Source organism: Gymnoscopelus braueri (assembly GCF_963280865.1).
Source record: "Gymnoscopelus braueri genome assembly, chromosome: 15".
Classification (NCBI taxonomy): domain Eukaryota; kingdom Metazoa; phylum Chordata; class Actinopteri; order Myctophiformes; family Myctophidae; genus Gymnoscopelus; species Gymnoscopelus braueri.
Genome location: NC_137620.1, coordinates 36,179,071 through 36,202,396, shown reverse-complemented (window position 1 = coordinate 36,202,396; position 23,326 = coordinate 36,179,071). Strand labels below are relative to the sequence as shown.

The 23,326-nt window shown below is 45.6% G+C and overlaps 1 protein-coding gene across 7 annotated transcripts in view; it reads right to left on the bottom strand.

Annotated features, from left to right (window-relative positions):
- kdm6ba (lysine (K)-specific demethylase 6B, a) overlaps positions 1–23,326 on the bottom strand; it is a 137,679-nt gene that overhangs the window by 27,018 nt on the left and 87,335 nt on the right. For 6 of the 7 annotated variants that reach the window (XM_080451538.1, XM_080451543.1, XM_080451542.1 and 3 more), the window contains one exon: positions 3,304–3,390. The gene's annotated coding sequence lies outside the window, so the exon portion shown is untranslated. Of the gene's footprint in view, positions 1–3,303; positions 3,391–19,902; positions 20,252–23,326 lie in introns of those variants that run through there. The other variant, XM_080451541.1, reaches the window with a different exon arrangement.

Below are 23,326 nucleotides of genomic sequence, written 5' to 3'. Positions count from 1 at the left end.
TGAGACCTAAGGCTGATTTTAAAAAAAGTTTTCTGAAAGAAACTTATGTTGGTACAGTGGTGTGCTCAAAACCTTTTCATTTCAAGGACCCCTAAAAATGATATGTATTTGACCGCGGAACCACATCTCAAAACATTTTGTTCCAGGGACCCCCGAGAAGCAAAGATTTGAGTTAAAAATGTTCGGCATAAAAAAAATATATAAATCAAAGATTTGCAAAACATTTTTCCCCAAAAAATAGCAGATCTACAAGCTCGTAGCGCGGCACTCGGTGCCGCGCTATGAGCTTGTATATCTGCTATTTTTGAATAGCCAAAGAAATCTAAAATGACACAGACGCGTCCCCCCGGTCTTAATGGGTTTAAGGCGAGAAGACGGAAGAGAACTAAGGGAGGTTGAGCGAGGAAGACGGAGATGGAGAAAAGTCAATAAATGCCAGTGGGTTCTCCATTATATGGGGCTGGCTGGAGAGACTGCAGAGAGGGGGAGGGCGTGGACACACATATATATATATATATATATATATATATATATATGGGCCAGGGGAGGGAATAAAGCTACACTGCAAAGTTACGAGTGTCAATTTAACCACTTTTCAACCCTGGCACTTTCGGACCCTTTTTCCAGCCATGTCATTGTATTTCTTTATTCCTTTTATTTGGATCCACATTAGCTGCCACCACTGTAGCAGCAACTCTTCCTGGAGTCACACACACACACACACACACACACACACACACACACACACACACACACACACACACACACAGACACACACACACACACACACACACACACACACACACAACATAAGATTTAGGTTTTTTTGTACAAAGAGAAGTCCAGCATGCTTCAGCCAGTTGAAGGTAGAAGGGCTGGTCGGTGCTCAACAGGGACAACTTCAACCAGAGAGAATAATACCTGGGCACTTCAGGTGTTAGACTACCCAAATAAATTATACTAGAGCACTCGACTAGTCTGCACCAGTGTTGATTTTGACAGCATATTAGTCATATTTTAGTCATCTGAAATGTTTTAGTTTTTGTCTAGTTTTAGTCGACTAAATATCATAAGATTATAGTCGACTAAATCTACAGTTGACTTAGTCGGCTAAAATTGGCGGACCGTGATGGCTTCTTAATGTCTGATTTTACACTGAAAATAGCCAATCTACAAGCTCACAACGCGTCGCAGGCTCGCAGTGCGACGCGTTGTGGGCTTGTAGATCAGCTATTTTCAGAGCGCAACACCCGAGTGCAACTTATTTACTTGAGTAAATGTACTTAGTTACTTTACACCACTGCCAAGCAGAACTCACAAGCGGGACCGCACAGAGAGACACCCATGTGAACCCCTCTATCTGTCCTTTTCCCAACAGCCATTCTCCCAGTCAGTGGCCATAATGTGGAGAAAACTGAATTCTGTACACACTTAGGTGTGTGTGTGTGTCTTTTGTCTCTGGCTGCTGTGTGGTCTGTCAGTCAGTAGAGGGCGGCGTTGTGCCAACCTGCTATCGGCTATGGTGATTATCAGGCAGCAGCCCCATATGGCCCAGTTCACCTATAGCAAGACAGTAGGGCCTTTACCATAGACCTCCACATAACAAGACACAGAGACAGAACTGGACACCTGCCAAGAGTGCGCACGTGTGTGTGTGTGTGTGTGTGTGTGTGTGTGTGTGTGTGTGTGTGTGTGTGTGTGTGAGCGTCGCGTCGCGTTTCAATAGTGCTGCCAAGTGTGCAAGCTGCACGTTTGTGTGAATCGAGAGTTAAGTGTGCTGCGTTTGCGTGTACTCCAGCGAACGCACGAGAGATCGAACGTGCCTGCAATGATACGCGCGTGTGTGTGTGTGTGTGTGCGTCTGTGTGGAGACACTGGCTTTAATCTCATTATGCCAGGCTAGAGAGAGAGGGGGAGGGGGGGGGGGGCAGGAGCGACAGACGGTCTGAGCAGGATGGAGAGATAGATTAAGGAAAGGAGATGAGGGGTTGGAAGAGGACAGGGAGGAGGAGGAGGGAGGAGAGCAGGAACGGTGCCATATCAAACGCCCACACACCTTCCCACTCACACACACACACACAAGGAAGGAACAGTCGGAGAAGGAGAACAAAAAAACACACACATAAAAGAGCGTGACAGATTTGTCCCTCTACCCCTCCCGCTGAAACACCTGACACACACACACACACACACATCACACAACCCACCCGCATGCAGAAAGACAGAAGGTGTCGGCTTCAAAAAGCACCGCCCACACCCCCCCCCTCGAAGAAAAACAACAAAAACAAGAACAAATGGGAGTTGGAAATGAAAGGGCCCACTGCCAGCACTACCACACACACACACACACACACACACACACACACACAATGTGATGCATTATTAAGCCCGATTTATACTTGGTCGTGCATGGTATCTCGCACTAAAACAGTGTGAGATACAAGCTCTCCAACAGTGGTTCCCTAACCTTTTTAGCTCGAGACCCATAAAGAGAAATTGTATGTCTCCCCAGAACCCAAACTAGTGAAAAAAGCCGATCTACAAGCTCTCACAACACGTTACATGTATTCAATTATTTTTGAAATATGTTTGAATTCCATTTTAATTTTAATCAACATTTAGGAAACAGAAAAAAGGGATATTTACAAAAAAAATGGGTCCGACCTACTGTTTGGGAAACACCGCTCTACAATTATACCAGATCTACAAGATCTAGATCTGCTATTTTGGGTGCGAGACACTGGCGCGTAACCACATATAAATCAGGTGTTACTCGTGTCTTGCTCAGCACAGCGCTCCACTGTCATCGCTCCTGTATTATTAGCCACGTGAGAGCTGTTCCCCCTACACACACACACACACACACACACACACACACAGGTTCCCTGTCTGGCTATTTAAAGCCGCGTATGGGGCTATTTTCGGGCGTTCCACAGTTATAGCACATTGGTATTAGATAGAAATACACCACTGTGTGTGTGTGTGTGTGTGTGTGTGTGTGTGTGTGTGTGTGTGTGTGTGTGTGTGTGTGTTTCTGTCTCCTTCCTGGTCGAAGCGATTGCTGTGTGGCACACACACACACACACACACACACACACACACACACACACACTACTGCTGTGTGGAGATAGGCTGGCGGGGGTGGGGGAGGGGGGGGGGGGGGGGGGGAGAGTGGCGTTTAACTGTCAGGAAGGACAGTTACAGTGTTCCTCAAGATGCGCTGGCAGGTTTGCGTTGCAGGCGCGCATGCAACCGGGGGACAGACACACACACACACACACACACACACACACAGATAATTACCTTTCAGAATAGCACCAAGTTATCGATTCACAGTTGTGTCTAGTCTCAGCTTTGGCTGTCGATCATCTCTCTGGGGTCTCCTCAGCCCTGTGGAGGAGAGCATGGAGAGATGACAAAGATGTCGGTTAGAACGCTGTCGAGGGAAGACGAGACACTTCTAAATAGCCCTGCGCTGAACGAGCGAGCGAGTGGCGGGGCTAATGCTTCCACACAGCCCTCAGCTATGGCTGAGCCCATGCCGCCGCTCGTCCATGCCCCCCACGAGTGTATGCCTAGTGGCTTATACCTTTTGGGAACCTCTCTGGCCAACCGTATATAAGACACCAGTGCCTGTGTACTGCCATTTGTTGATTTAGAAGAAGTTAGCCGAAATGTCAGTTATTGTTATAAAAGAAATCACTGCATATGGAGCCAGAGAGCACAATACTGCCCGTGATGTACACCATACGTTATGACCCGTTTCCTAACTGCACATAGTACTTGGAAACAGACTGGCTGCACTCCCCCAGCCAAGGGGAGGACAGCATAGCCAATGACAACGATGGGGACGGGGGTTTGTGACATGTCTTTGCTGGTGCCCCCTCATGTTGACAATGGAAGGCTTTTCATTTCAGCCTTCTACCCACCCGTACTTTCCTAACTTCTGACTCGGTGAGATGACACGCCTGTCGCCTGTGTACGGAATGGTATTGAAACCAGGGGGGGCGGGGGGGTTGGCCCGGGTGGGAAAGGGTGGTTCGGCAGGGGGTCTATGACATAATGGGAGCAAGAGGAGGGCTCCCTCTCTCTCACTCACTGACTCACACACACACACAGACATAGACAATGGTGAGACTGACTGTACCGGCTCTAACAGCACAGGAGCTACATAAACAAGGCTGATCCCATTCTCACAGGAAGGCCCGGGCGCGCTAAAGTCAACTATCACACGTGAAACTGTGGCAGAGAGGAGGGGGAGGAGGGGGTCACACAGAGTAGAAGAGAGAGAAGAGAGAGGTTGAGAGCCGAGATAAAAAGGACAGAGAGAGAGAGAGCGAGAGAGCGAGAGCTGTGACAGTTCTGTTTACGCGTCTCTTTAATTGCACATTTCTTCGTTTTGATTGTTTTATTTCACACTTGCGTTGACAACGTAAATGTTTCCCCGTGTAAACAAACTGCCGTATATACAGTAAAGCCCCTTGAACTGAAGTGAATTGAGAGAGATAGAGACAGAGAGAGGGGTGGAGAGAGAGAGAGAGACAGTGGAGGGAGATAGAAAGACAAGAGACAGAAAGAGAGAGAGAGAGAGAGAGAGAGAGCAGTGACGGTTGAGTGCAAACGGGGACACAGAGCAGGGTTGTAATTACCACTTTTTATGGAGGGCGTGTGTTTATGTGTCTGTTGTGACCAAACAGGAGTCTATTCCAGGCCCTGACTATCACATTGCTGCCTGCCTGGCTGGCTGCACACTGTAGCACAGGGGTCCCCAAACCTTCTCCTTTTCAAGGACCCCCCCAGTTTACTATGCATCATAGGCCACAGACCCCCATTACTGGGGGTCTGTGGCCTATGATGCATGGTGGGGGTGTGCAAAATGGAACCAAATGGCGGGGGTCCATTTGGTTCCATTTTGCACACTCTCAGTTACCAGTCATCTAGCTTGGGGGACCCCCCCCCCCCTGGGATCCTCCCCAAGGACCCCTGGGTGGGTGTCCCCACTCTGAGAACCACTGCTATAGCACAGGGGTTCCAAACCATTCACTGCTCCACACTCAGACCCCCCCCCCCGCCTCCAGGACCCAAACTTAAACAAATGCATTATGAATAAACCATCCTTATTTAAAAGGGAGAACAAGCTCACAACGTGTTGCGTTACTATTTCTTTCCCCACCCACAAAAAAAATAAATAATAATGGAATTATACCAAAAACTATTATGAAACATAATTTTGTTTAACATTTTCTGGAATAGAAGTTTAATAAAAAAAAAAGGAAAAAAAGCTTTTAACATTACATTAAAAAGGGGTATTTACTCTCGACCCAAAAATGGGTCCCAACCCATTGTGTGGGAAACCCTGCACTAAAGGTAGTCAGTCCAGAACGGGAAACTGTGTAACACTCTGCAACCAGATAGCGTGATGAAGCAGGGCCACAGATAGATAGCGTTGCAACCAGGATGCTACATGCTAGCTCAGGTTGCTACTCTGGCAGATAAAGTGATGAAATGTGGTTATGTGAGCTATGTGCTTACGTGCCGAGCTCTGTCTGTGTCTGTGTGTCTGTGTGTCTGTGTGTGTGTGTGTGTGTGTGTGTGTGTGTGTGCGTGTGTGTGTAACAGAGCTACCGGTATAATTCGGGCAGTAGATCGGCTTTTGGGGGAACCCCCGCTGAGTCAGTGTGGTGGAACAGGGCTTACCTCAAAACCGCCCCGCCCCCCACACCACCCCCCCCCCCCCCGCCCCCGCCTTGACCCCGCCTCCTTCCCGGGGACTAGAGTTACGGTCAGGTGACCGACCGGGGGCGTGTTTTCTGTTGTGATGTCACCGGGAAATTTTCTTTCTTGGGACTTTGTGACACCACTTCTTGCCGGTGAAATTTGAAATGTAGGCGCGTGTTTTTTTGTGTGTGTGTTATCAACAACACACACACACAAAAACAGGATGCGATGATGACAAAGCTGCTAGCTGCCTCGACAGGGGAAGTTTTTTATGGTTGAATGAAAGGAATCGCCAAAACTCCTCCGCTCCACTCGGCGGTTAGGAGAGAAAGTGTAGAGAGATTGAGTCAACACATTTTGGTTCGATAACCTTCTGATATACTTGGTTTAACCGTTATGAAACATTCTGAGCAACACATTTTAAACCAAAGCCAAATGTTTTGACAGTCACAGGTATGACAGCCTGACCAACACTGATAACCACACTGTGTGTGTGTGTGTGTGTGTGTGTGTGTGTGTGTGTGTGTGTGTGTGTGTGTGTGTGTGTGTGTGTGTGTGTGTGTGTGTGTGTGTCTGCCAAATATCAAATATCCCCACAAGTATGTAGTAGAATTTGAGAAACCATCATTGTGAGGAAAGTTCTCCTGGTCCTCACAAGATAAATTGTTATTTTTTATGGTTTTAGCCGTAGGTTTACAATTAGGAGAAAAAAAATCAGGTTGCGGTTAGGATTAAACATTTAGAGGTTAGGTATATGGGTTGGAGATATGACTGATTTATACTTGGGTGCCACACACTGAAAATGTTAGATTGTGAGCTATATTCGACTATATTCGGTTAAAAATGTCAAACAATTGAAAAATGCCATTCATAAAATTGCCGCCCTAAAAATGTCGATGTCCTCACTGTACAACTGAGACCCGGGGCTGTAAAGTTGGCATCTCCCAGAACAGTCTGGTGATATCAAAGTCCCCAACTTTACAAAATTGCCAGCTGCGCACACCCAAGTCTCAACCGCCTCCAGTCCACACAAACACACACACACACACACAGCTGAACCCTGATATTATACACCATGATGATCACATCGCTGACAATAACAACCACATCAGTCATTTTGTCAACCCCTGTTTACAAAAACAGGTGACACACTTCTATACGCCATCGTGTCTGAAATCCCCTGCGATGATGATAGCTGCCAGTAGCAGCAGCACCCCCCCCCCCCCCACCTCCAAATGAATTCCCCCCCTGATTGACTGACACCAAAACATCAAAGAAACCTCGCCTAAGGACGCCCTTGTTTCCCTGGCAACAGCACTGGCGTCGGGGGTGGGGTGGGGTGGGGGGGTCTCGGGTCAGTGCCATGTCAACCCGCTGCCAGTCACAAGCACCACCGCGTTTAAACCAAAAAGGGGCCGTTGATCAGTACAGTACAATTTTGAGGTATTTTTTACTTTACTGGAACATTTTCAATTTTCAGTACTTTTACTTCTACTCCGCTATATCTCAGAGGCAAATATTGTACTTTTACTCCACTGCAATTATTTGAAAACTTCAGTTACTAGTTACTTTGCCGATTTTAATTATTATACTATAATAAATAAGTAAAATATCTGAGTACTTCTTCCACCACTGACTCGCCATTGCCCCCGATAAGGAACGCGCGCACACACACACACACACACAAAACACGGAAAAGCTCTCAGGAAAAAAGGGACTGACTCAACCCAAGTGTTGAGCTAGCAGCTTTTTGACACAGCGGAGCTCGCTTAGTCACATATAGATACAAATAAACAGGAGAGAGAGAGGGGGAGGGGTTGGAAAAACTACGTTTGTCTCGTGTGTGCGGTGGTGGTGAGCCGGTCCCCAATATAACCCTCTGCCAACCGCTGGGCTTTGGTCTGGACCACAGCCAGACAGCCACACGCTGGCCAGCAGAGTAAAAATAGACTACAGAGAGAGAGAGAGAGAGAGAGAGAGGGAGGGAGGCTGGGCAGGGACGTAAAAGCCGAGGGCGGAGGGCTTTTTTTGTCACGATGAGGCGGTTTCGTCTGAACGAAGAGCGAGGCGAGGAGAAACGTTAAAAAAGCCCGGTTGCAAAGAAAATAGGGTTGCCGATCGGCTGTTTTCGTGGCGTGACAGTCGACGCGCGACCGAGTCCAAATCAGATCCTCGGATCAAAGGAGAAGGAGATAAGAGGTTGGCACGGGTGACTGTCCTAACACGGTCACCGGGAGATGCTGTGTCGCTGAGGACACAACCAGATAAGGAGAGAGGAGAGGTTCCGGCAGCCCTGTGTGTGTGTGAGTGTGTGTGCCTGGCACAGGACAGCGGAAGGAAGGGCTCCTTATGGTCCAAATCTCCTCGTCTCTCCCTTCCTCTACCCCCGCCTCCACCACCACCAGCACTCCATTTGGCCGATTACGTAACCGGGCCCCGGATACGGATTGTGTGTTCTTGGGAGGAGGAAATGCCACACATCACGTGCACACACACACACACACACACACAGTAAACACAAACAGCCCCCCCCCCTGCTTCTGTTGCTAAGCTACCTGTGATTGTGTGCGTGTTGTTTGTTTGTTTCCGTGGATGTTGTTGAGTGCTTTCCGTTCCAAGGCACAGTGAGGAAGGATGGATCGTCACAGTCACGTCCTTCCACACGTACCTGCCCCCACACACACACACGCACGCACGCACGCACGCACGCACGCACGCACGCACGCACGCACGCACGCACGCACGCACGCACGCACGCACACAAGTATCCAAGTGAGGATACTACCATACCATACTTTTTCATGTCAAGGACCCCCAAATCGATACTTATTAGCCCGCGGACCCCCATAAGAGAAGATTTTTTACAGCTCTAGCAGTGATTCTCAACCATTTTAATTTCAAGGACCGCCAGTTTGACATGCATCTTAGGCTACGGACCCCCATTTAATGGCATTTCTATCTCTGGGACCCCAATTTATATTGTAAAATCAATGTTTATTTAACTCTGAGTGTACCGGGTCCATTTGGTTCCATTTGTACACTCTCAAGAGTTACACACCCACAAGGGTCCATTTGGTTCCTAACTATCCATCATTTAGCTGGGGACCCCCTGGAACTCCCTCAAGGACCCCTGGGGGTCCCCAGACCCCACTTTGAGAACCAATGCTCCAATGTACTAAGCATTGTACAGTGGAAAATCTTAGTACTACTGTACTAAGATTTGTGAAAATGTGTCGTTTTCCGGGACGTACAAACATATAACAAGTATAAAAGAAGCTGATCAGCCCAACCTCCCATATCTAGGCCAGTGGTTCTCAAAGTGGGACTAAATCTTGTCAAATGGGGTCTGCAGCCAAATGCAATAAATATCAATGAAGGGGTCCTTGACATTAAAAGGGATAGTTCACCCCCAAAAAGACTTTTTTTCTATCGATTAGTCACCCCATGAAGACTTGAATTCATTTTTTTGTTTTTGTCGCATTCCTAAGCCATTAATTTGATGACCGGCAGAGGATCCGGTAGGAGACACAAAGAGTCTCCTTTGTGTCTCCTACCGGAAACGCTGCCTACCGGTCCGCTGGTCATCAAATTACAGGAATGCGACAAACTAAAAAATGTCCATGAATTCCAAGTCTTCATGCGGTGACTAATCGATAGAAACAAAGTACATTTTTTTGGGTGAACTATCCCTTTAACATGTCTGAGAACAACTAGCCTCGGAAACCCAGGCTTTTTTTTTTGTTACAAAAGAAAAAAAGCCTGGGGGAGCGATGCAAGAACGATGGTCTTGGACCTTGTTATCTCCTAACCAATCAGAGTGCAGAGGGGCGTCGCTCTAAATTTGGTGACTTCAGCGTGCTCCGTGCACAGGCCGAGGGGGGGAGGGGAGGGGAGGCGGGGACATAGATTGGTGAAGCAATAGGAAGCCACGCACAAATCCAGGCGGCTGTGTTTGGGTCCGCCCTTCAAGACCATGGATTGAGCTCGTAGCCTCAGGCTAGAGAACAACTGATCTGGGATCTACACGGAGACAGGTGTCACGCGGCCAAAAATAGCAGATCTACAAGCTTAAAGATTTGCTATTTTCAGTGAGCGACTACAAACCCAAGGGCTTCACCTCCTTGACCCCTTCCCTTCACCCAGTTCAACCCCGGGCCTGCCCGCCGCCCCCCCCCCCCCCCCAACGCATCCCACACTCGGACCAGATGCGACCGACCTCCCCCGACGCAGTTTCCTGCGTTTGTGTGATGATGACGGTGGATGGATGGATCCTCCTCAAAGGGTGTTCTCCGCTCTCACATCTGCCTCACATTCACAGCCCGACTAGGGGGGGCCGTGTGTGTGTGTGTGTGTGTGGGGGGCGCAACACAACACACACTCACTGAGGGGAGAAAGTTTGCCTTTTGCTTTGATTGAACAATTCAACACGCAATGACCTCCGCTGCGGTGGCTTTGTACCGCCACATCCTGGGGGGGGAGGGCGGGGGGATGTAGGACCCTTATACAAAGACAAACCTGTAATTGAGACACTCGCCTTTTTGGCGTGACAAAAGGGACACCGCACACATCAAAACGTCCGCAAATTGAATGTGTATTGAGCGCTTTGATATGTGTGTGTGTGTGTGGGCTTTGTCTTGTTCTACTTTGCCTCTCATGTCTATAATAGACAAAGATATTGATTTCAACCGTATTTCTGCCACCAGCCGAATGCCGGTTTACAACAAAAAAAAGACAAACTTGTCTGCGGCTGCGGCTCGCCACCTTTGGCGTAACCGCCGCAGTTTCCACTGTCATAATAACCTACTTTGGCTATGAATTTAAAAAAAAGAATGCTCTGCAAAGAAACAGGTGTTCGGGATGTCACTCGTTCTATGGAAACGGTAGCATTTGGGTAGTTAAAAAAGGGGCGTCTGATGTTTTCCTGCCATCTCTTCACGTCACCGCCATGACACCTGGGCCATGCCTGCCCCCCACACACACACACACACACACACACACACACACACACACACACACACACACACACACACACACACACACACACACACACACACACACACACACACACACACACACACACACACACACACACACACACACACACACACACACACACACACACACACACACACACACACACACACACACACAGAGCGTGAGTGGCTCAGTGCACAGAGAGAGAGAGGAAGCTGTCATCAGAGCCACAGGAAGTGGGCCTCCCTGAGGGGTGCGAGTGTCTGTCTGGGGCCTTGGGGGGGGGTTAGGAGGCTGAGGTTTCCTGTGGAACAGATATTGAATGGGTGTCGCGAATGATCCAGAGACGGCTTGTGAAAGCCAACGTGATCAAAAACGTCTATATTTCAACATTTGTTTTGTTTTTTGGTAAATTAATACTCCCGCTTTGTCATACGAGAGTGTTTTGCGCAAAAGTAGCAAAAATAGTAAATGTAGCTGTCAGCTTGTAGATTGGCTACTTTTGCTATGTTTGAAAGACTTTGAACCAATGAAAAGTATTAACAGGAGCTTGTGACTAAATAATAACTACATTGGATCTATTGGAACGGGTTCTCTCACCCCCCCCCCCATTTCCTGGAAAGTCACAGTTTTGGAGATACGGAGATTTCTGTCCGATAGCGATATTACATGCTAGTACTATAAATCGGTGACAGTCATGCAGATGTGAGAGTGAAGTTAAAAACAGAAGGGCAGTTTCACTTCTAACTACCGAAAACACACCTCAGACATGCTGTCATGGTCTGCGTGTGAGCGGCACGACGTGTGTGTGTCTGCCCAGCCACTCAAAAACAAGCCCAGCGGCCGACCAAGATGAAGCACAAAAAACTGGAAACAAACAAGCCTCAGTTGCCTCTTATATTCTGGTAAAGAGTCAATGATGATCAGATGATTCAATGATGACTGTGTGTGTGTGTGTGTGTGTGTGTGTGTGTGTGTGTGTGTGTGTGTGTGTGTGTGTGTGTGTGTGTGTGTGTGTGTGTGTGTGTGTGTGTGTGTGTGTCAAGAAATTAAGTTCTCATTCCAAAAAAAAAGTATTTCAGCGAATAGACAGATTACAGAGGAAGTGATATTTCTCGATTTCCTGACAGTATGAATCGAAACACGTGTGTGTGTGTGTGTGTGTGTGTGTGTGTGTGTGTGTGTGTGTGTGTGTGTGTGTGTGTGTGTGTGTGTGTGTGTGTGTGACTCAATGCGTGAAGAGGAAACCCGTCTATAAATATCTACAAACGTAAAAAACACGAAAAGAAGGCGTTTCTCTGGCCCAGCCACGATCACAGTCACTCTCCATTTCAACTCTTCCTTTCCCCTCAAAACCCCCCAAATTGTTTTCCCTTCTTCTTACTGGTTTCTCATTACCTTGAACATTCGCAAATTCAAAATATTATGCGTCGTGTCCAATGCATCTAAAAAGAAAAACAGCGTCCCTCAATTCTCTGAATCTAGTCACACACACACACACACACACACACACACACAGTTCCCTTAGCAACAGTTACTAGGGAAGCGGCTGCGTCTCCGCAGATGGCTATCACATTGGAGAAGGAGGGATGAGACCTGGATAGATGAAGAGATAATAACTAGAGAGAGAAACATAATCAGAGCGAGAGAGACAGAGAGAGAGACATAATGAGAGCGAGAGAGACAGAGAGAGAGAGAGACAGAGAAAGAGAGAGAGAGGGGGGGGAGACAGACAGAGATGGGGAGAGAGGTGGGCGAGAGAGAGAGCGACTGAGAGGGCAATATAATAGTCTTTATGAGAGGTTTGTGCTGATAAACATGTTTACACAGACAGGTTGACCTCAAATCAATCTGAGTCAGAGAGCTTGATGTCTGACATTCCGGTGTGTGTGTGTGTGTGTGTGTGTGTGTGTGTGTGTGTGTGTGTGTGTGTGTGTGTGTGTGTGTGTGTGTGTGTGTGTGTGTGTGTGTGTGTGTGTGTGTGTCTTGAGAAACAGACATTGAGAGGACAGTGTTCCTGGTTCTCACAACAAGAGGAATTGTTGTTTTTATGGTTAAAAGAAAATGTGCGAGTTAATCTTACAATTAGGAAAATGTTATGGTTATGGCAAAAAGAACTAAATGTCAGCAATAACATTGAAGCTGGTCTAATGAAGTGGTGATAAACCCAGCTATAGCTATGACGCATGTCCGCCTGTGTTGTGACGGACCTCTTGCTCATTTGGACCGGAGCTGTTTACCGTCTCCCCACATACCAACCATGTTCTGGGCTTCTTTACTAAGGTTTTCTATGTCTCTCTCTCCCTCTCTCTCTCTCTCCCACACTCGTTGGCTGACTTATCTGTAGCTGTGCCAGCGTGGTTGGGTAGTCAAAAAGTAGTCATGGGAGCAGTGGTGGGAAGTAATACATTTACTCCAGTACTGTCCTGAAGTACATTTTTTACTTTTACTCTACTTGAGCATTTCCATTGTTCTATACTGTATATTTCTAAAGCCCTCTACGTCTCAGAGGTGAAATTGTACTTATTTGAAAACTGACTAGTCAAGTGACTTTGTAGATTTAGCCTGTTATTACAAAAGATGCATTGACCAATTAAGCTCTATTTTGTACATCTACTCAAAAATAGCTCACAACGTGTCACATGCATGGTGAGCTTGTAGATCTATTTTCAAAAAAATGTTTGAAAATGATGTATAAGTATATTCTTTTACTCAAGTAAAATTCTGAATACAGGAGTATTTTTTACATTTGAGCTATTCATTTCTACTTTTTCCACCCCTGCGTGGTGAGGGAAAAACAAGAATGGGAAGTAACAGTCTTTCCAAAGGTGTGTCTTTGTGTGTGTGTGTGTGAGTCACTACACACGCGTGTGCGTGCGTAGTGCGTACGCCTCCTTGTTCGTCCGTCGCATCATCCTCTGTGGCGCTGGGCCAGAGATAACAGAGAGGAACTGAAGTCAGAGAGAAAAACTTTCCCTTTCCCTTCCCCTTATACTCCCCCTCTCTCTCTCTCTGTGCTGAAAACACACACTGTTACGTAACACAAACAACCCCTAGCCTACAAACACAAGCTCTATCTGGATTGCCGTTGGCCTTGAACCCTGTTTAGACATCCACTTCTCCTCCTCACTAATGCCACTGTGGTGCTATAGGCTATATAGGTTCTGACCATGTTGTGTGTCCAGTTCTCTATGCATTTATAATTGCACACCAGGGGCCACGGGTGACCACTGGTGTGACTATTCTCCATGGCAGACCCCTGAACAGACACCTGAACAGTGTTTGGCACGGATTGGAGCTACGGTGCACCTGATTTCTTTTTAAAGATACATTTTTTGATAGGATAGTAGTCCGACAGGAAATGGGGAGAGATATGGGGAGTGACATGACAGCAAATGCCGTCGAGATCGGGACTCGAACCCGTGGCGCGCTGTCAGGCTACTTTGGAGCCTGGACCGCTATGCCAGCAGTCCAGGCCAACGGAGCACCTCTTAAATAAAATAGTTAGTTTTTTGACGTCCACCCACCGTCGACCCACAAAGCATTTTAATGATGGATATCCTCTATATTGTACTATTGACTACCTATAGTTGCCCACCATAACCAAGGCAATCAGTTCATTGACTCTGGTAGTCCTTCTCAGATTCAGAGTAATATACAGTAACATAGAGCTATAATATACTGCAACTCAACCTGGTAGATACTGAGTTTGTGATGAATAATGCTGGACCACTTTATCTAGTAGAGCAACTCCAGTCACTCAAGAGAGTAACTTAACTGGTCCAGAGAGAATTGCCCCCTGGCCAAGAAAGATAAAAGACTTTGCTACTTTGCAGACTTTGTTTTGCGACATTAGGATCAACCCTTTACCCACTTAGGAACTCTATATACTTTGTTTGTTGTAGGACCTGACTTGGAGAATGCACACAGAGAGACCGTGGCAAAGAAGGCGAAACAACTGCACCTGCACCACCTCAGGCAGCTGAGGGTATTCTCAGAGACGGTCCTGAAATCCTTCTACTCTGCTACCTTGGTCTTGTACGTCATAGTGAAAACAGTCGATTTACACGCTTCTTTATCTGCCATTTTTGCATAATGTTTTTTGTATTATTATGACATGCCCAGAGTAGGGATGAACTAGGGTTTATGTGAAAGTTCTTGTAACATGTGTGGAGCCTGTAGTTAAATGGGTCTCTGCACCCCGGGCCCACAAGTCGGGACCAGATTCTACACTTCAGCCTGGCGGTCTCACACCCAACGGTGGAATTCCACACCGGCTTGCCGGAGCTCTCCCCCCTCCTCATCTCTGGTGCCTGCCACTGCCCTCCATTCTGAACACACACGCGGCACCATGTCAAACCAAATAGATTGAACAGATTGAACACACAGTTGGAAATAGAGGTGCAGTTAATTTAACTAATCGATTCAATCTTTCATAATAAATAATCGATAAGTGATTATTTCGTAAAACTAATTGATCCGTATTTTGATATTTTCATCTGTGAAAAGTTTTTTTTAAAATTCACAAATGTTTTGGAATGCACACAACACGTGTTAAAATGCTCACAACGCCAGTTGCGACGTGTTGTGAGCTTGTAGATCGGCTATTTTCGCATGACAATGCTGTGCGACGAAGTATAACATAGGGCTTCAGTGGTAATCGATTTGTTAAAAAAAATGTCAAACATGAATTACCCGCACCATGGCAAACCAAATGTAGCTTGAACACACAGTTGAAAACGACAAAAAAAGAAGTCTCCGCGCACACATATAACAAACGCATCAATCTTGCTGGTCTAAGGGCGTGTTGTTCACACTGTCTGCCTGTTATGAAGAAAAGGCGCTGACTAGATCAAAAATTAAAAACGCGACATCCTGACAGCAGTACAGACTTTTCACCACCTTGTCCATAAGCTCTGTCTTCCTCATTTTAAAGCTGACTCCAGGCTAGCGAGGGGCAATTTGAAAACCTGTTGCAGATGGCCGAGTCAGCAATCTTGAGACGCGGGCTGGGCAATTCACCGAAAACATATCGACACCGATATTTAGAGCCAATAACTGAGAAAAAACAGCATTTCTAAAAAGAATAAAACATTATTAAGCTCCGCTCGCCAAAAAAAAAACACACTGACCAGCGTCTTTTAAAGGCGCCCGTATGGTCATCTCTCATAGGTTATTATGTAAAAAAGTGGTTCCTATTATTATTCTTTTTAAAAGGAGGACAGTGTGAACATGGCCTAACAAAGCATTTAACAGAAAGTCATAACCCCTTTTAAGTAGAAGGGAACAAAACACCATTTTCTGATAAATGTTTTTCTCCTCCTTTCCTGGCATTAGTGCTTACAGTTCGTAATCCTGAAACAACATGTTATCAGAAAACATCACAACTCTGGTTTTTGGTGGGTGAGAGGTGTCACATAGCGGAGCACATGTTTACCCATACCTCTTTCTCTCTCTCTCCCTCTTTAAGAAGTAGTGACACCCTTTTACCGGAAAGACAACAAACAGTGTGGTGTCATAGAAACCAGGGTATCACCATTAGTATCCAGCACTTCCCCTAACACCCCCCCCAAACACACACACACACACACACACACGTGTGTTTGTTTTCTTAGACACACTGCCTGATGTAGGAAAAGTCAGAAACGTGACGAGTTTCACAAGGAGGTAGCGATACACACACACACACACACACACAGGTTTGGTTTCAACACTGTCAAAGCTTACAGGAGAGTTATGTGACTAAGCAGTTTAAACCAGCCTACTGACCCATTTCTTATGCCTGTGCCACTCGCCCACACACACACACGCCGCTATGTCCCTTCACACCCTTCCCCTAAAAACACACACATACACACACCTCACCTATAAGCTGCCCCCCTACCGACACGACACAACTGAATAACATACACAACAGACTGTCAAATTGGGGAACATACGTGTACGTACGTCGTCAACGCGAGTGTGAAATATAAAACAATGAAAACGAAGAAATGTATGGCCAGTTACAATAGAATACCGTCTCTCTCAAACACACACACTTCTGGTACAACTTCATGAGCTACTGTGTCTTGGGCAAGAATCTTACTCAGTGTGTGAGCCACTGTGAGTCAAACACCAAGTGTCTGAGTTGCCAAATGCCCCGTGTGTGCGTGTGTGTGTGTGTGAGCGTGTACACACACAACTCTACAATGTTCGTCATCACCACACACATACAGTAGTAGTAGTGGCTGGCTAGTGGGTGGTGTGACTGTTCATTCATACAAACTCCGGTCACGGGACGTAGGGGGGAGGCCGTGTGACGACAACAGACCAGTGACTCCTTCAGAGCCAGTCACAACGTCCCTGTGTGTTGGTTGGTTGGTCCACCCTGATGAACGATGGCCACCGAAAGGCAGACAGGGACAATGTAGCATGTCCCCCACGCTTTACAATTACAGTAGACACATGGCAGACGCTCTTATCCAAATAATTACATCCATAGAATGCAGAGTAGTGCCTCAAGGATTCCAGGTAAACCAACAACCTAGCATCAGTCTAAACAATATATAATACTACCGAAATAACAATATGTATTTAAACTATAGGATACCAGTGGGTGAACAATAAACATAGCATCTGTTTAACCCTTTAAAACTGGGAAAGCATCGGTGTCATTTTAGATTATTTTTTTTGCGTTGGCTATTCAAAAATAGCAGATATACAAGCTCACCCAGCTTGCACATCTGCTATTTTTTTACATATTCGGAAAAAAACTTGAAAGTGTGAGAACTACTGATTTAGAATTGTAGATCTTTTTGCGTTGGCTATTTCAGAAATAACAGATATACAAGCTCACAGCGCGTCACTTCGTGCCGCGCTGCCAGCTTGCACATCTGCTATTTTTTTTAACATATTCAGAAAAAAAAACTTGAAAGTGTGAGAACTACTGATTTAGAAGAACAACAAGTAACAGAAACATGAGAACAAGTGATCAAGATATGTCTGCATGTTAGCCATATCTTGGCCAGTCTCTCGCATCAATGGAGGCAGAAGATGGCAGGAAGGGGTCCAGGGAGAGTGAAGTGCTAGGGGGGGCGAGGCTGAGGGGGCAGTCAGAGAGAGAGAATGTAGCAAGTCCACACGTTTTACAACCGGTGAGATCAAAGACAACACAAACACACCACTAGTATCCATGTCAATCGCTCTGATTGGGGACAGGCACCCTTGTCCCATCCCCCTTTTTTTGGGGGGGATGGTACAAAAGGGGGCTGGGCTGTGCCTGCCGCGCCCCCCCCCCCCCCCAAATGCCAGCAGCACACTCCACACTTTTACAACTCGCTCCTTTTATACAGCGGCCAATAAAATACCAGGGAACCCAAGCCACCAGCACCACCACAGCGTCACACTGATACGTAGGGGAATACTTTATTAACAGGAATTGCATCATCGCGACGTCTGGTGGTGACAACAAAAAAAAAGAATGCCACCAAAGCCACCGCAGAGCCATGTCTCTGATCGCTAGAATTTCCCTGCTTCATTCCAGTCACTGTGACAGAGAGAGACTGCAATGCACTGCATGACCAAAACACCACCCCTCCCCCATGCAAATGACTTCCTTTCAATCCCGACCCCCTTTGTGTGTGTGTGTGTGTGTGTGTGTGTGTGTGTGTGTGTGTGTGTGTGTGTGTGTGTGTGTGTGTGTGTGTGTGTGTGTGTGTGTGTGTGTGTGTGTGTGTGTGTGTGTGGATTGACTAGGGGCTATCCATTCATATACTTAGACAGGCTGCCCACCCCCCACAAGTGACCGACCCCTTCTCTCTCTCTCTCTCCCCCCCACACACACACACACACACACAAAGGCGTGAGATCTCCTTACATAGGCAACCCCCTCCCTCTCTGTCTCTACACACACACATGATCCCACTGGCACGACGCGTGTGCGTGAGCCACTGAGCCAGCAAGAAATACCACTGCTGCAAGACAAGCCAACAAGACATGCCATACATAGTAGCACTGGCTACACTGTCACATATTCAGTCTCCATTTACACAACTACACTATCCATTCGGTGTAACGTTTGTACAGTGGTGTACAGTAACTATGTAACTATTCTCAAGTACTGTACTTGGGTGCAATTTTGAGGTACTTTGACTTTACTGGAGTATTTCCAATTCTCTGTACTTTGACTCCACTACATCTCAGAGGCAAATATTGTACTTTTAGTTACAAGTTACTTTGTAGATTTTGATTATTATTACAAAACATACATTAACCAGTTCAGCCCCATTTACATTTCGGCCATTTGAAAATAGACTGTAGATCTGCTATTTTCTAAAGATTTTTAAACATTTCTGAAAACTTGAAATGGGACATTCTGCCTAATGAGTACTTTTACTTTTGGTACTTTAAGTACATTTTGATACCAATACTTTTACTTATAAGTAACACATGCGAGGACTTTTCCCACCACTGCATTTGTACACTTCTTGGAGTCACAGTCAAGTGTCAGAACAGAAAATAATGATCTACATAGATCCAGTCTCCCACGTGCTGGTGTGTTAGCAGTCATTCCCAATATTATCATTATGGTGACAATGACAAAAAAAGAACCATTGAAATTCCCCTCCATTGACTCCACTTGATCAAATCAATCGGAGACGTTCAAGGGTCGCACAGCAGAGAGAGAGAGAGAGTGTGTGTGTGTGTGTGTGTGTGTGTCTGTGTCTGTGTGTGTGGGGGGGGAATCGAACCCCCGGCGTCCCTTCCCTGCAGCCTTTTTAAATCGACCGGTTTTATCCCAAGTCATGGCCGCGATAACTCACTCGACGTTGTCAATTGAGCCATCGATCCAAGTCTAATCCAACAACAGTGAACTCTTTATCTCCACACACACAGACAGACAGACAGACACACACACACACACACACACACACACAGAGATCAGCAGACTCAGCGCGAGGGGGGTGACGCTCTCGCCGTCGCCAAAGCAACGCGAATAAGTTTAAAAATGTTTAAACTTCTTCAAGTAGCGACTAAAGAAGCTTTGAATCAGCAACCAGACGGCACTGTCGTCGCTCGCCGGTAAGAAGGGCGATTCGCGTCGCCGTCCGACCAGACCCCGACAACATCGAGTCTCGTCCCCTGGACGAGACTCGATGTTGTCGGGGTCTGGTCGGACGGCGACGCGAATCGCGACATGGTTTTGCAAGAAGACAGACTGGAACTCACCGTATATTAAAGATCCTATAATTCCCACAAAGCAGCCGAGAGAGAGAGGAGCCGGTGTGTGAAACAATAGCAGCCAGGCAGGGTTTTTAATCCTAGTAGCTTCCCGTCCGAACACACACACACACACACACACACACACACTCTCCTAATAAAAACACATCAAGAAATTCTTCCTTTCTTCCTGACGCCCTGAGAGAGAAATAATCCGTTCGTTCCGCTGTCGATCCGAAAAGAGATCCAGTTGTATCTGTGTTGTTTATTCCGTGTGTTTTACAGCTTCTTCTGCTCCTCTCTTTGTTTTGTTTTACTATCCTCTCTCTCGTCGATCTCTCTCTCTTCACACACACACACACACCAAGCAGGCAGGGATCGTATTGCGCTGAGTGCACTTTTTAAAGGGACAGAGTCACCACCACTCACCCCCACACACTGATCATGGTGGAGCCTACACACACACGCACACGCCCCTCCCCTGACGTCACAACACGGCCCCGGAATTCCCTGACAACGCAAACTGGCACCAAGCTCTCTCTCTCTCTCTCTCTCTCTCTCTCTCTCTCTCTCTCTCTCTCTCTCTCTCTCTCTCTCTCTCTCTCTCTCTCTCTCTCTCTCTCTCTCTCTCTCCCCCCCTCTCTCTCTCTTGTTTGTGTGTTGTTCTCTCTCCTCCCCCAGCAGATGATCCAGTATTGTATTTTAGTATGTAGTGGAGGCAGACTCGTGACCAGAGTGGTGCCCACTGAACTGCACGAGTACACTTCCGTGCTAAGGAAGGAAGTATGCCCTTATGATGGCACACACACACACACACACACACACACACACACACACACACACACACACACACACACACACACACACACACATGTGTGTGTGTGTATGTGTCGTGTGTGGCTTCCCTGTAGCTGTCAATTTCACCCACTCGTTTTACACCTGTGATCGTGTGATGTGACAATAAAAGGTGATTGTGATTCTGTCCGGCTACCGTATGTTCAGATATGATCCAATTAAAAGTCTCTCTGTGTGTGTGTGTGTGTGTGTGTGTGTGTGTGTGTGTGTGTGTGTGTGTGTGTGTGTGTGTGTGTGTGTGTGTGTGTGTGTGTGTGAGAGTGAGTGAGTGAAACTCCATTCAGCAACCCACACACAGCAGTGTTAAGGTAACATTTGAACATGTTAGAACAGTGCCTGTGTCTGTACTGTACTGTACTTTAGCATGCAGTAAAGTTCTCAAACTTTTTCAGGTCAAGGACCCCCAAAATTGATATTTATTTGGGCCAGGAACCCCCAGAAGGGAAGATTAGTCCCCGGACCCCAACTTTAGAGAACCACTGTGTGGAGTAAACAAGACGTCACATAAACGCAACACCGCTACGGTAGGTCTCTCCAGGGGGCCGGAAACGCCTTGGCGCTCGCTGTTGTGTTCCAACGGTCCCCCTGGGCACACCAACCTCCCTGCACACTGTCATAATAACGCCAAGTCACCCGTGTGGCGCGCAGCGCACACCACCGTGCGTGTCACCAGAGGTGAAAAGTAACTAAGTGTGAAACGCATAATGTGTATAACGCATCATGAACATACTTATAAGGCATTATAATCTGCTCATAACCCTGTATAATCAGATTTATAAGAGCTTATAAATACTCATAATGCTTTATAACCATAACCATAAAGGTCCTCACACACCGGGGCGATTTTTTTAAAAAACCTTATAAAGTCAATGCAAGCTTCCACATCAGTTTCGCGGAGCGAAAAAGGCGTCTTTTACTTATTCGGAACGAGTCCGAATTTTGCGTATATTCGCATATTCGCCGGTGTGTTATAACACATTATAAGGCCTTTTATAATGACTTATAAGTATCAAGTGTTATAATACTTCATAATTGCTGCCAAATTGGTAACAGTTGCTATGCATCCCAAATTAATTCTCATAGTTATAATCCATTATAATCAATTGATAATGCTTTCTTATCACTGTTATGTGTCATAATAACCATTATAATGCATTATTATAATGCATTATACTACAATTATAAGTTATTATAAGTGGTCATTTCTTACTTTATGATTCAAGGCTTTATTATCATGTTTATAATGCCTTATTATCACTTATAAGGCGTTATACTGTGATTATAAGTTATTATAAAGTGAACATTTGTGACATTATGATCATTTTATAAGGTGGTATTTTTACATTTGTATCGCCTTTAAATCACTGTTCTAATGCATTATAATAACTGTTATAATGATGATCATAAGTTATTATAAGTGGCCATTTGTTACTTTATGATCATTTAATAATGCTGTATTATAACGTCTAAAATGCCTTATGCTCACTGTCATAACGCATTTTAATCACTGTTATAATGCCTTATTGTCACTTATAATGCATTATAACAGTGATAATAAAGGATTAATTATAATGGTACCAACATAAGGTACTTTTATTTCTACTCCACTACATCGACAAATATTCTAATTTTAGTTAGTTACTTTGTAGATTTTTATAATTATTGCAAAGCATACAGTAAACACTTCAGCCCTATATACATTTCGGCCCTTTGAAAATTGCCGATCTATGTGGATCTGCTATTTTCAAAAGATTTTTATACATTTGAAAAAATCTGCATAATGAGTATACTTTCTACTTTTGTACTTTAAGTACATTTTGATACCAATATTTTGTACTTTTACTAAAGTACATTTTGAATTCCTGACTTTTACTTGTAACAGAGTATTTCTACATTACAGTATTGGTACTTTTACTTAAGCAAAAACATTTGAGAACATTTTCCACCACCGAGTGTAATAATGTCAGTGTCACAGAGAGAGAGATGAGAGATGAAACTCATTTCCTGAAGTGGATATAATGTGTTACATTCCCCAACGTGCTCAGTAAAAAGCAGGACACCCTGAGAGTCCATTGTAAAGTGAGAATGAATGTTCCATTCTCTCTGCACTCTGAAAAGACGTGACGACATCTTTATTACTCTGCAAGGCAGAGAGAGTGCACTTTAACATAATGACTACAGTAGCTCATTTACTGGGGTGTATTGTTTACTATTCTCCGCTGTATACTCTGTACTATACGTGTGTGTGTGTGTGTGTGTGTGTGTGTGTGTGTGTGTGTGTGTGTGTGTGTGTGTGTGTGTGTGTGTGTGTGTGTGTGTGTGTATGAGTGACTAGGACTGTCACAATGAAAACATTTATGTTGGTGATTAATTGTCATACAAATAATTGCGATTAACGATTTAATTGTGTTTTTGGCATTGCACATTGGAACTATAAAATATATATAAATATATAAAATATTTCTGTTTGCCTTTTAGGCTTCGTAATAAAAGAATGCTCAGGGCAGATATGACAAATAACTTAAATATACAAAGAAATTACTAGCATTTAATCATTTTATACTTAAAAAAAAAGAAT